Raw genomic sequence first — 14,779 nt, forward strand, 5'->3', positions numbered from 1 at the left:
ATTATTATGCAAATTTTAAACAACATCTGGATTTTGGCCAAGGGGTTAATCCAGGTAGAAGAGTGCTCAATCCACTTTATGTTGCTATCCTGTTATTGCTAATTCCCAGGAGTTTATAGAAATTTCAAGCTTCTGAGAGAAACCCAAATGAGGTGCTTGACTTGACACATTCTTCTGTTGGTAAATATTAGGAAAGAAAAATAATGAAAATGGCTTATGTTTTAATTTGTATATTATGACTCCAGCACTATATGAAGGAAAAACCAGAAGAATACACATGACAGATTTTACCCTTCCTTGCAAAGGTAGAGAGGGAAAGACACTTTTAGAGGAACTCACAAGATGCTGAGAATCCAGGTTGGTGCTTAATATTGAAAGCAGACACTCAAGAATTAAGGTTATCAAGGGTTGAGGGTCAGTTGGGATTAATTTTGTTCAGCATTGAATTCTGGAAGTTCCTTAATGCAGTAGCACTTTCCAGTAAATCAAGAGTTTGTGATTCTTGAATTATATTATGTTAAAGGTGGCATTTATGATTCCCACAGGAAAAAATTTTAGGGGGGCTACTGGGAATATGGAATAAACATGTCCACCAGGCATGAGGGATTCCTTGTCTTTAGCATTGATCTTGAAGATTAAACCATGACTATGAAGAACACATATACTTAGAATAAAATCTATACTCCTTATCATGACCCATGTCCCTCTCTATTCCTCCAGCTTGGTTCTATACCATTTGGACCTGTTAACCACACTGTGGTTATATTAGCCTCAATTCTGTTTAAGAAACTAGGAGTCTTGCCTGTCTTGCTTACCTCTGTATAGCCCATGTGTGCTATAGTGATCAATTACAAGTGCTCAAGATATTATTTCTGAACAAATGAACAAAGGCCCACAATATAGCACTTACCATGACCAAGAGCTAAAACACAAGACATATTCAAAGTCGCTAATATAGAATTTTACTGCAACATCAGAGAGAAATACATCATAAATTCTTTAAAATTTAGCAGATATGGTCTTTTCTTCTCAGGATAATGTAAACATCTCATTACAGTTTCCTTTTCATTTTCCAAATGAATCTGGTTGCTGATTCCCATAGATGTTTATGGCTTCTAAGCTCCCTTATCTACTTGCTTTTTTTGGACTACGCTGAAACTATGGAGTAGAAAGCACCTTACTTAGTATAAGTAAGTCTATATTAATCTGGGAAAGAGGCAGATCACACCACCAGATATCAAACTGTTAGACCTTGTGTTTAACTCAGGGAGCAGGCTCCTTGGAAAGGAACAGGCAGCAGGAAATGCATTCCCTTAAGAAACACTGGCAAGACTTCTGGACCTTCATGCACAGTTCTGAACTTTCCAGTGCAGACAAGATTAAGAATTGCAAAATTCACAAAAGTTCTTTTTAATATACCTTAGGAGATAGTTCTCTTTCTAACACTACCATCACCATCACACATATCCTATATGAGTGCTGAGACCATGGGTCCAGTATGAAAGTAGTCTGTCTTGTCACATTAGGAAAAACCTAATAATTCACTCAGGACTTGCAGCTATCTTCAAGCCCACACATTTGGGGTAAATGATGGGAGATTGAGTGGAAAAGAGGACCTAGATAATGCCTTCAACTTATGCTTCAGTGTTTTTTACAGGAATCTTGAGCTTGTGAAATCCTGACTAGGCATTTCAGTCCCAAAAGAGCCAAGTGCAGAACTCCCCTGGGGGAGAAAATTCTGAAAGTGGGGGAGATATTTAGCTGCAGATCTTGGGTGGATACTCATTATATAATTTACCATGATCCAAGCCCCAACTGTGGTATCATAAGAAGAAACGCTTTCAAGAGACTGACAGACCTATAGAAGATAAAGAAATATGCCAGAGCTCTGTCATCTAATTCCAGATACCATGTCTGGAAGAAGCACACTGCGGGCAGGGATAGTAGAGATGAAGAGACAGACACAGACAATGCACCTGCCTGAACATTTACCCCATTTGTTGGTCACTTATGTTCTCAGCTACCTTCTACTACTACCTATTCCAATCAGGTTACCATGAGTGAATCACCAAGTACATGCTGATCTGTTCAGTATGACTTAAGGGGGCACCTGGTTTACTCTCTGAATTAGCACACTTCTGAAATTGAGGGAGATCACTCAGTGATTAAGTTAAAATTGCAGATGTGAATGGGACCATTCTAGCAAACAGGATGCATGCATAGTCACTCTGCTCAGGATGCTTCTTGCACTAATTAGATGGGATCTAACCCAGGCCAATCCAATCTTTTTTTTCCAAGGATTTTATACGATGTATCACAAAGAGACTGACATTTTTACCAACATTGAAATTCACCTGGAGCTTAAACTACAACAACTTCCAATTTATCCTCTTCTCTGTCCATCAGTTCAACACTGACAAGATTTATTGAAAGCTCAGAATGGGATAAAGTTCCTGAGATGAAGTACTGAACAGAAATGGAACAGACCATTTCTCTGCCCTTGCACACTTTGCATTCTCGCAGGGGAGAATGGAAAATGAAAAAGTAAAAAAATAAGATAATTCCATATTACAAAAAAGCATAAAAGACAAATTAGGGTACTGGAATGGAAAGCGACTACAGAGAGCATTTTCTCGGGCTGAGGTAGTCAGAGAAGGCTCCTTAGAGTAGATGTCTTTTGAACTGACATCTTCTTGATGAGTGATATTTTAATGATCTCTACTGTGTTTTCAGCCTTGGCAAAAGAGTTTCACACTAATGTCAAAGACTGGACTGGGCAGTTTTTTCCTATAATGTCACAATCCAATTCACATGCCAACCAGAAATCTTTGATTCCTCCTTCGCCTTCTTCTACAAACTTTAATTAGCAACTGAATACTCTTGAGTCTACCTCCAAAACATCTCAGGACCCTCAACATCTATTGTCAGAACATATGACAATATGTTCTATACCTTAGTATATCCCCATTACTCTATTAAGCACCTCAAGTAAAAGAAGTATGTCTACATCTTCACATTGTATCTCACATTGTATCTCCAAGGTCTTATGTAATGTGTGTGTGTGTGTGTGTGTGTGTGTGTATTGCCAGCTCCAATATATCTTTCAATTGAATCAAAGAACACATTTGATTTTAGAAAACCCTCAGTTAGTTTCACTATTTTCTATAGGATAAAAGCTAAACTATCCATGGACGAATGACAACTTATCTGTACATCTTCACCTTCAACCTCTCTCTAGTCACTCTGACCTATACATTCTCCATTTTTTAAACAATCCAATGTCTTCTTACACCTGTTATATTAAATGCATGGTTCATTTTGTGAAAAATAAATTTTCATCTCAAGGATGCAGCTTAAATATCATGTCTTTTATGGAGGGCTCCTCGAATTCATAACTATTCAGGTACTATAGCACCTGTAATTATGCATTACCATTATCTTCTTGCAATGCTGTCTTACTCATTGTGAATTGCTTTCAGTGAGAAGTTTAATTCCTGATATAGCTAGATAGTTGATATTTATGGCAGTGCTAGTCATGAAAATAGATGCTCAACAAATGCCAAAAGAAAAAAAGAGTCTTCTGCAACTTTATTTCTAAAAGTGAAAATAATTGACATTGATCAAGTGGATCTATGCTTTCAATATATCCTCAAATAGTGAAGCATTAATTATTAAGACCTAATAGAAACCAAATGATTAGTCACACTGTACATCCAAAGCTACCTTGAAAACCTCCGTAGTACAGTTCTTAGATATTCGGAGCAATCGTATTTTCTCTATCACCATTTCATTTCAAAATTTGCTTAATCATTTCAATAATTCATTGAGTTAAGTACTATTGCATGCTCCTTTTTATAAAAGGGAAATTAAAACTTAAAAGACTCCATTTTTCTAAGGTCTCACAGCTAGACAGTGTTAAAACTGAATTTAAATCCATGAAAGTCTTGCTGGAAGTTCATGACTGAATATTCAGTTATAATGTGTCTCCAAGCAAGAAAGCAATCTTTAGACTGAACTTCCAATTCACTAAAACCTCACTATGCTTATCTGGATTATTCTCAAAAAAGCTAATATTACATATTACTAATTCTTACCAATAATAATGGGTAATAGTATAAAATATATTACATATTTTACATGTACTTTTTATACTATATGTATGTTTATATATTACTACATAAAACAATATTATAAGAACATATAATAGAATAAGTTGTAGTTGTAAAGTATAAAAATAGTTATGCACATAACATATAAATTTAAAAAGGAAAAATGACATGAAGATAAAATAATTAATACTTATGTTTTAAAATATATTTTACATACGAAGTATTCATAAAAATTTTTCAAAACATAAATACTATTGTTAATAAACATTTCAATAAGAATAATGCTTAAACATACATAATTATTTATTAATGTTTGTTTCACACTTGGTAATGTAGAGATTCAAAAGTCTGGTGACAATTTCAATTTATTTTGATTTTTGATTTAATACCTTTAGTATCTAAAAAGATGGCTTACCAAGATTCATGAATCCAGATGAGGAAGGTCATCATTGGCTGTGCATAATTAATCACAGTATCATTTTTCATCCCAATTATGTGGTGGTATTTGCAGAAATTAGAGTTGTATATTTCCATGATTTCTGAAGTCAATCAGCAGTTCCTACACACTAATGAGAAGATACTTCATTTTGATATTTTAGCAAATTGCCCCAAAACTCATTGAAATTCTATATTTGGAAAATTTCTAAACACATAAAAATTCAAATTCCAACTTTTTCATGGATGCCTATGTGCAAATATAATGGATTTGTTTTATTTTATTTTTAATTGGTTTATTAAGTATATTTATTTATTTTGTTTTCTTAGTGGTTGCTTTAGGGTTTACAGTATGCATCATTAGCTTAGCATTGTCTAGCTTCAAGTAATATAACACTTCACATACCATGTAAGAACCTTCCAACAGTATACTTCCAACCTGTTGGTGGTAAAGTTTTTCAGTTACTATATGCCTGAGAAAAGTATTTTATTTTCATTATTGAAAATATCACATTGGGAACAGAATTCTAGGTTAACAGTCACTGTTTCCCACCTTATGTTTAAGGTGTTTAACTGTTTCTAAGAAGTCTAATGTATTTTTCTTTCTTTTTTTGTTCATGTTTTTATGTGTTATCTAAGAAATCTTTGACCCAAGTAGCTAAGATCTTAATGTAAAATATAGGTCTATGAACTTTCCTAGAAGAAAATATAGGAGAAAATTTTGTGACCTCAGTTTTCTTTACCATTCAAGTTTCTGCTAGTCAGATATCAAAACAAGCCATGGGTAAGTAAAAAAATATTAGTAACTCAAATGTCTTTACCCAGAATAGAAAAAACAGCATTTAAAACTAAAAAAAACAAATATTAAAAAACAACTAAAATATACAAAAGCTTTGAATAGAAATTTCACTTAAGAGTTATATGAATACAAAAAAAGCAAGAGAAAAAAAATCACATCACACATTAAGAAACTGTAAGATATGTCTACAATGAAAGACTATTACTATCCAATTACTAGAAATGCCAAAACTAAAAAGATGATATCAGGTATTGATGTGGAGTGACTGGTATTCTCAGATGTTGTTACTTGGAATGTGATTTGATAGTTTTATAATAAAGTTAAACATGCTCTTCCAATATTAGTCCTAGGAATTTAACTACCAAGAATTGATTCAAAAGAAATGAAAACTTATGTCCACACAGAAGTTTGCAATCATGAGTTTATAGAAGTTATATTAAAAATAACCACACACTGAAAATAAAATTTCTACTTGGCAGGCAGATGGAGTGAATCACTGGTGGCATATTTACACAATAAAAAGGAACAGAGTACCATACATGAACCCATAAGAATAACTTGCAAAGTGTTATATTAGATGAAAGAAGCCACACACAAAAGAGTACATTCTGTACCATTCCATTTACATTAAATGCTAGAGATGTCAGAATCCTGGTGACAGAAAGAGGTCAGAGGTTAACTGGTTCTAAGATGAAGGGAGGGAACTGGTTACAGAGAGGCAAAAAAAAAAAAAAAGGTGTGTGGGGGAGAGATTGAGTATTTAATATCTGATATCTTGATTTTGGTGATGGTTATACACCTATTTGCTAAGTGAAAATTTATCAAATTGTGTAAATAAAATTGATGAATTTTATTAAGCTATATAAATATAAAGCTCTTATTTAAAAAAAAAAAAAAGTGAGATCCAAAAATAAAATAGGTATAGGCAAACACACACACACAAAAAAAAAAAAAAAAACACATATACACCCAAATACAAAGGAATCTTAAAATTGATGTAGATGTACAAAAAAAAATTCTTACAACAAAAATCATCAAATGTAGTCTTCCAGACATTCTGTTATTAAAGAAGAGTAGCACATGCCTAATTGGATTTTCTAGGAATGCAATGATGATTCAACACTAAGTCTATTATGAGATTTTACTTCTGTAAGAAATTCAGAAAGGAAACCCCTAGAATATTCTCACTACACTCTGAGAGGAAATGAATTAAATTCTGTATTCATGAAGTCAGTCAGGGATAAAAGGAATATCCCAGCATCCCTTCAATTGAGATAATTATGCATGCTTCTACTAATGTCAGAAATAAGACAAAAAGGCAATAGTTCCTTTCAATAATTGTGCTGGAAGTTCTTCCTGATATAATTAAAATAAAAGAAGGCATAAACATTAGAAAATTGTGTTGCAAATGTCATTATTTTCAGGTAGTTTAACTGCATAACAAGAAAATTCAAGATAATCGACTAAAAATTATTATAACCGCCATGTAAGTTTCTAAAAGGGATTAAGTAGAAGTTCAATATACAAAAATTGGCAGTTTTAACATATTCTAAAAGTAACAAATTAGGAAAAAAAATTGAGATGATAAATGTTATGTGTATTGTCAACAAAAGACTTAGGAATAGCCCTAAACAGAAATGCGTAGAAATCATGAATGTTATTGAAACAAAGAAAGATGTAGTAAAACATGACAGATGCAGAATGTTCCTTATCAAAAGACTTAGAATTTTCGGTGGAATGAGATGGACATCATTACCCTAAGTCCGTGTATGAAAACACGAGTCGTGGACTCTACTTTGTGTTCAACTAGAGACATGAAAAATTGTGCTGTATTTGTGTAATATGAGTTGAATTGCATTCTGCTGTCATATATGACAAATTAGAATAAATAAAAGTTAAAAATCTAAAAGTTATTTTTTAAAAAAACACAGAATTTTTCAAGTAAAACAATCTTAAATAGTCTTAGATTTATAAATAATTTGTGAATATAGAACAGAGAATTCTCATATGCCCCACATCTAGTTCCCCTATTGTCCATACTTTGCATTATGTACACATTTGCTAACTGTGGTTCACAAAGTAGGGTCACATCATTCGTGCAATCATACATGCACCTAGGGAAATGATGACCATCTCATTAGTGTACTACATTTAAATTGAGTTTTTAAAAGATGTTCATTTTCTGCCTACTTCTTTTCAAAGCCATTTGAGTCATGGTAGAAATCCCGGTAGGATGTGTTTTTTTTGGAGGATCCAACAGCGTGATTCTAAAATATACTTAGAACAGAAATGGTACAAATATAATCAACATAGTTTTGAAAATGCAAAATCAAAAATTTTGGTCTTAGGGCTGGGGTTGTGGCTTAGCAGTAGAGCTTTCACCTAGCACGTTCCAGGCCCTGGGTTCGATCCTCACACCACATTGAAAAACTAAATAAATAAAAATAAAGGCATTGTGTCCAACTACAAATAAAAATAAATAAATATTTTTAAAAGTTGGTCTTAAAAACATAAAACCAGTATTAAACTGCTGATGTAACATATAAAAACATAATGACTGACAAACGTAATTTTCATCTGATGAATCACAGTAGTGGAATATAAAACAGAGAGAATAAAAAATAAAAAATAAGAAAAACTTATTATATGATGAATGTAATTCTAAAAATGAGTCTATATGCATGTAATATTTAGTTAAATATAAACTGCAGTGAAACATGAATTAAAAGGCATCAGTTTATGATTCTAAAAAATTCTCCACCTTACACCATTATATTTTGAAATGACACTGTGAAGCAAAAGGATTTTTGACTCCTTGATTCTGGTTCAAATAATTAAGACTAATAGATTTTGTTCTCCTTCTACAGGTATTCAAAATCAAAATATTAATCAGGTTAAAATAAGTATGGAAGAAAAAGAGGAGAGTAAAACACACACTGCTAGCACCAGTAGCTACTTTATTTCAACTATAATAAAACAACTGAAAAGTAACTGAAACAATAAAATTATACTTAAGAATGATTGGCTTTCTTGACCAGAATTTTACAACATACAATTTTTTAAACTTTTGGACCTATTTATTTTATAACATTTATGTGTATGTAGGTACATTTATTTGTCTATCCATCCATCAACACTTTAATTTCTTTTTAACATAATTCAAATTAAATTTAAGATATCAATTTTTTAGTTAAAGAACATGAACAATAGAGCTATAATTGAACAAGTTGGATTTGTTAATGCAATACTGCAAGGGAAAGCTAACTGTGGTACACAACAAGACAACCTAGTCAGAGGATGTTGGAAAAGACTTATGTGAAGAATTTGGGTTTATATTAAGTGAGTTGGGGTGGAGTTCAAGAAAATGGATCTCTAAGGAAAAATATTCATGTGATACAGCTGATCTGTCAAATATCATAGCTTAATCTATCTTTCTTTCTTTAATTGTTCTAATCAGTTTATATATGACAGCAGAATGCTCTTTGATTCATTGTACACAAATGGAGTGTAAACAAATGGAGTGTGTATAATTTTTCACTTATCATAGTAGGGTCACATAATTCGTGCAATCATACATGTACCTAGGGAAATGATGACCATCTCATTCCACCATCTTTCCTACCCCTATGCCTTCTCCCCCCTCCCCTTTGCTCCATCTATAGTTTCCCCACTCATCCCATACCCATCCATCCCCATACGGATTAGCATCCATTTATCAGAGAAAACATTCAGCCTTTGGTTTTGGGGATTGGCTTACTATGCTTTGCATGATATTCTCTGACTTGAAAAATGCCATAATTGTATTCTCTTTTATTGCTGAGTAATACTCCATTGTGTATGTATACCACAGTTTCTTTATCCATTCATCTACTGAAGATTATCTATATTGGTTCCACAGTTCTGCTATTATGAATTGTGCTGCTATGAACATTGATGTGGCTTCATCCCTGCAGTATGTTGTTTTTAAGTCCTTTGGGTATAGACCAAGGTGTGGGATAGCTGGGTCAAATGGTAGTTCCATTTCAAGTTTCTAAGGAATCTCCATACTGCTTTCCAAACTGGCTGCATCAATTTTCAATGCTACCAGCAATGTATGAGTGTGCCTTTTCCCCCACATCCTTGCCAACACGCATTGCTGTTTGTATTCTTGATAACCGCCATTCTGACTGGAGTGAGATGAAATCTTACAGTAGTTTTGATTTGCATTTCTGTAATTAATAGAGATTTTCAAACATTTTTTTCATGTATTTGTTGATTGATTTTATATCATCTTCTGAGAAGTGTCTGTTCAGTTCCTTGGCCCATTTATTGATTGGGTTATTTGTTGTTGTTGTTTTTGATGTTAAGATTTTTGAGTGCTTTATATATCCTAGAGATTAGTGCTCTATCTGATGCGCATGTGGTAAAAATTTGCTCCCATTCTGTAGGCTCTCTATTCACCTCACTGATTGTTTCTCTTGCTGAGAAGAAGCTTTTTAGTTTGAATCCATCCCGTTTATTCTTATTGATTTATTTTTAAGGAAGTCGGGGCCTTATCTGACATGATGAAGATTTGGGCCCACATTTTCTTCCATTAGGTGTAGGGTCTCTGATCTGGTCCTTTATCCACTTTGAGTTGAGTTTTGTACATGGTAAGGGATAGGGGTTTAGTTTCATTTTGCTACATAAGGATTTCCAGTTTTCGCAGCACCATTTGTCGAATACTCTATCTCTTCTCCAGTGAATGTTTTTGGCACCTTTGTCTAATATGAGATAATTGTATTTATGTGGGTTTGTCTCTCTGTACCATTGGTCTACATGTCTATTTTGGTGCCAATACCATGCCATTTTTGTTACTATAGCTTTGTAGTATAGTTTAAGGTCTGAAATTGTGATGCCTCCTGCTTCACTCTTCTTTGTAAGGATTTCTTTGGATATTCTGGGTCTCTTATTTCCAAATGAATTTCATGATTGTTTTTTCGATAAGGAATTACATTGGGATTTTAATTGGAATCACATTGAATCTGATTAGGGCTTTGGGTAGTACGGCTGTTTTGACAATACTAATTCTGCCTATCCAGGAGTATGGAATATCTTTCCATATTCTAAGGTCTTCCTCAATTTCTTTCTTTAGTGTTCTGTAGTTTTCATTGTAGAGGTCTTTCACCTCTTTGTTAAATTGATTCACAAGTAATTTTTTTTTTAATTTGACATTATTGTGAATGGGGTAGTTTTCCTACTTTCTCTTTCAGAGGATTCATCGCTGATGTACAGAAATGCATTTGATTTATGGGTATTGATTTTATATCCTGTTACTTTGCTGATTTCATTTATTAATTCTACAAGTTTTCTGATGGAATTATTTGGATCCTCTAAGTATAGAATTATGTTGTCAGCAAATAATGATAGTTTTAGTTCTTCTTTTCCTATTCATATCCCTTTAATTTCTTTCATCTGCTTAATTGCTCTGACTAGAGTTTCAAGGACTATTTTGAATAGAAGTGGTAAAAGAGGGCATCCCTGCCTTGTTCCCATTTTTGGAAGTAAAGTTTCCAATTTTTCTCCATTTAGGATGATGTTGACTTTGGGTTTAGCATAGGTAGCTTTTACAATGTTGAGGTATGTTCCTGCTATCTCTGTTTTTTCTAGTGTTTTGAAAATGAAAGGGTGCTGTATTTTGTCAAATGCTTTCTCTGCATCAATTGATATAATTATATAATTCTTATCTTTAACTCTACTAATGTGATGAATTATGTTTATTGATTTCTGTATGCTATACCAACCTTACATCCCTGGAATGAACCCCACTTGATCATGGTGCACGATTTTTAAAATATGGTTTTGTATGTGGTTTGCCAGAATTTTCCTCTTTTCTTCTTTTAATGAATGAGCTTAATGTGATGAATTTTCCTCTTTTTTTTTCCTTGATGTGTCTCTGTCTGGTTTTGGTATCAGGATGAGACTAGTCTCACAGAATGGATTTGGAAGGATTCCCTCCTTTTCGATTTCCTGGAATAATTTGAAGAGTATTGGCATTAATTCTTCTTTGTAGGTCTTGTAGAACTTGGCTGAGAATCCAACCAGGCTTTTCCTGGTTGGTAGGTTTTTGAGGGTGTCTTCTACTTCCTTGGTTGAAATTGATCTGTTTAAATTCCTTTGTTTTGAAATGAAGGAAACAAACCAAATAAAAATATTATTTCCTTTATTTCTATTGAGTTTTTTATTTGGTTTATTGTTTCCTTCATGTCCATGTGTATATGTCCTCCTGGTTCAGTGTGGGTAGATCATATGCCTCTATTAATTTGTCCGTGTCTTAGAGGTTTTCTATTTCACTGGAATACAAATTTTCAGAATACTTTCTAATTGCCTTCTGTATTTCAATAGTGTCTGTCATGATATTTCCTTTTTCATCACAAATTTTAGTAATTTCAGTTTTCTCTTTCCTTCATTTCATTAGGCTGGCTAAGGGTTTGTCAATTTTATTTATTTTTTCAAAGAGCCAGCTTTTTGTTTTGTCAATTTTTTAATTGTTTCTTTTGTTTCAATTTCATTGATTTCAGCCCTGATTTTAATTATTTCCTGTCTTCTACTGCTTTTGGTGTTGGCTTGTTCTTCTTTTTCTAGGGCTTTGAGATACAATGTCAGGTTTTGTTTTTGTTGTTGTTGGATCTTTTCTTCTTTTAATGAATGAGCTTAATGCAATGAATTTTCCTCTTAGCACTGCTTTCATAGTATCCTAGAGATTTTGATAAGCTGTATCAGAGTTCTCATTTACCTCTAAGAAATTTTTCATTTCCTCTCTGATGTCTTCTGTCATCCATGTGTCATTCAGTAGTGTATTATTTAGTCTCCAGGTTTTTCAGTAGTTTCTAGTTTTTATTTTATCACTGATATCTAATTTTATTCTGTTATGGTCAGATAGAATGCAGGGTAGTATCTGGTTTTATGCTTGTTTGTTTGTTTTTGTTTTTGTTTTGTTTTTTGTATTTGCTAAGATTTGCTTTGTGGCACAACGTGGTCTATTTGGGGGAAGGATCCATGTGCTGCTGAGAAGAAAGTGTATTCACTCATTGAAGGATGAAATAGTCTGTGTTTGTTAAGTCTAATTATTATTTTATTGAGTTCTATAGTTTCTTTGTTTAGGCTTTGTTTGGAAGATATATATATCCACTAGTGAGAGAGGTGTGTTAAAGCCACTGAGTGTTATTGTATTGTGGTCTATTTGATTCTTAAAGTTGAGAAGGATTTGTTTGATATACATAGATGACCATTGTTTGGGACATAAATATTTATGATTGTTATAGCTTGTTGATGTATGAGTCCCTTGAGTAGTATGAAATGTCTTTCTTTATCGCTAACTTTGGTTTGAAGTCCACTTTATCTGATATGAGGATGGAAACCCCTGCTTGTTTACGCAATCCATGTGAGTGGTGTGTTTTTTCCCATCCTTCAGTCTGTGGATGTCTTTTCCTGTGAAATGAGTCTCTTGAAGGCAGCATATTATTGGATCCTTTTTTGATCCAATCTGCTAGTCTGTGTCTTTTAATTGGTGAGTTTAGGCTATTAATATTCAGGGTTATTATTGAGACATGATTTGTATTCCCAGCCATTTTTGTTTAATTTTGGTACTTAACATGACTTGGTCTCTCCTCTGATTAGTTTTTCCTTTAGTGTAATACCTCCCTCTGCTGATTTTTATCACTGTTTTTCATTTTCTTTTCATGAATTATTTTGCTGAGGATGTTCTGTAGTGCAGGCTTTCTAGTTGTAAATTCTTTAACTTTTTTATCATGAAAGGTTTTTATTTCATCATCAAATCTAAAGCTTAGATTTGCTGGATATAAGATTCTTGGTTGGCATCCATTTTCTTTCAGAGCTTGATATATGTTGTTCCATGATCTCCTGACTTTGGGTTCTGGGTTGAAAACTCTGCTGAAATATGAATTGGTCTCCCCCTATATGTGATCTGATTCTTCTCTTTTGCAGCTTTTAAGATTCTATCCTTATTCTGTATGCTAGGTATTTTCATTATAATGTGCTTTGGTGTGGATCTGTCATAATTTTGTGCATTTGGTGTCCTGTAAGCTTCTTGTATTTGGTTTTCTAATTCGTTCTTCATGCTTGAGAAATTTTCTGATATTATTTCATTGAAGAGATTGTACATTCCTTTGGTTTGAAAATATGTGCCTTACTCTGTTCCAATAAATCTTATATTTGCTCTTTTGATGTTATCTCATAATTCTTGGATGTTCTATTCATGGTTTCTTACCATCTGCATTGTGTGGGTAACTTTATTTTCCAGATTGTATATTTTGTCTTCATTGTCTGAGGTTCTGTCTTCCAAGAGATCTAGTCTGTTGGTGATGCTTTCTATTAAGTTTTTTATTTGGTTTATTGTTTCCTTCATTTCAAGGATATGTGTTGTTTTCTTTTTCAAAATCTCTCTTTCTTGAAGTAATCTTTTGCTATCTGTATTTGCTTTCTTATCTCTTTGTTGGAGTGATCAATTTTTGCCTGTATTTGCTTTCATAGGTCATTATTTAATTTTCATATCATTTTAATTATGTACATTCTATACTCCTTCTCTGTCATTTCATCTACTATGCTATCAATGGATTCTATTATAGTATCTTGGTTTGTTTAGCGTATTTTCCTCCCTTGTTTTTTCATGTTGTCTATGCATCTTCCTTTCTTGCAGTGCAGATCTGAGGTATTGCAGTTTCTACTGTATAATCTTGTAGTGTTCCTGCAGGTTATGAATACCTGGCCTTTAAAGGGAAGATCAATGTTTACAGCACCCAATGCAATTAACATGCAGCCAAAAATCAATTAGCTTCTATTTAGACCCTTAGAGTTTTGCCACTATAAACAGTAATGATGTGTACAGTTATCATCTACCAACTAGCCAGTAGGTTTGCATAAGGGTTTACAGTTTCTAGTGGTAGACAGAGAGTGGGGAGGGGGGATAGGATGTGATGTTCATGAGGTTGAATGTGAAAATATAGATGTTTTAGATTATAGAATGAGTGAAAGGGGAATCAAAAGAAGTTGGCTGTTAGCAGGAGAAAAAGAGAGAGGTGACCCCATGCAAGGCTCCCTGTTGTCTCTGCAACATGATGTTGACCCTTAGCACACCTAGTAGGGATACCTCTGGTGCAACCGGGCCCACAGGGACTTTGATGAGGGTCTTTCAGGTCCTGGTTGTTGTCCCTAGATGGAAGCAGACATGTTCCTCATTGGAGGCAACAGTAGCTTCAAGTCTGTAGGTACCTTGCTATTGGGTTTCCAGGCCTCAGTCGGTGTCCCAATATGAAATCTGCCCCAACTAATGGTGGTGAAGGTGGCAGCGGAGGTAATCCAAGATGGCAGTGGAAGTGTCCCAAGATGGAGGCAACTGCTTTCAGAGATGGGGCTGGAAGAATGGGCTGTGCAATGGCACTGGGCAGCCTGTTCAGTG

This window comes from Marmota marmota, unplaced genomic scaffold (assembly GCF_001458135.2).
Source record: "Marmota marmota marmota unplaced genomic scaffold, marMar, whole genome shotgun sequence".
NCBI lineage: Eukaryota > Metazoa > Chordata > Mammalia > Rodentia > Sciuridae > Marmota > Marmota marmota.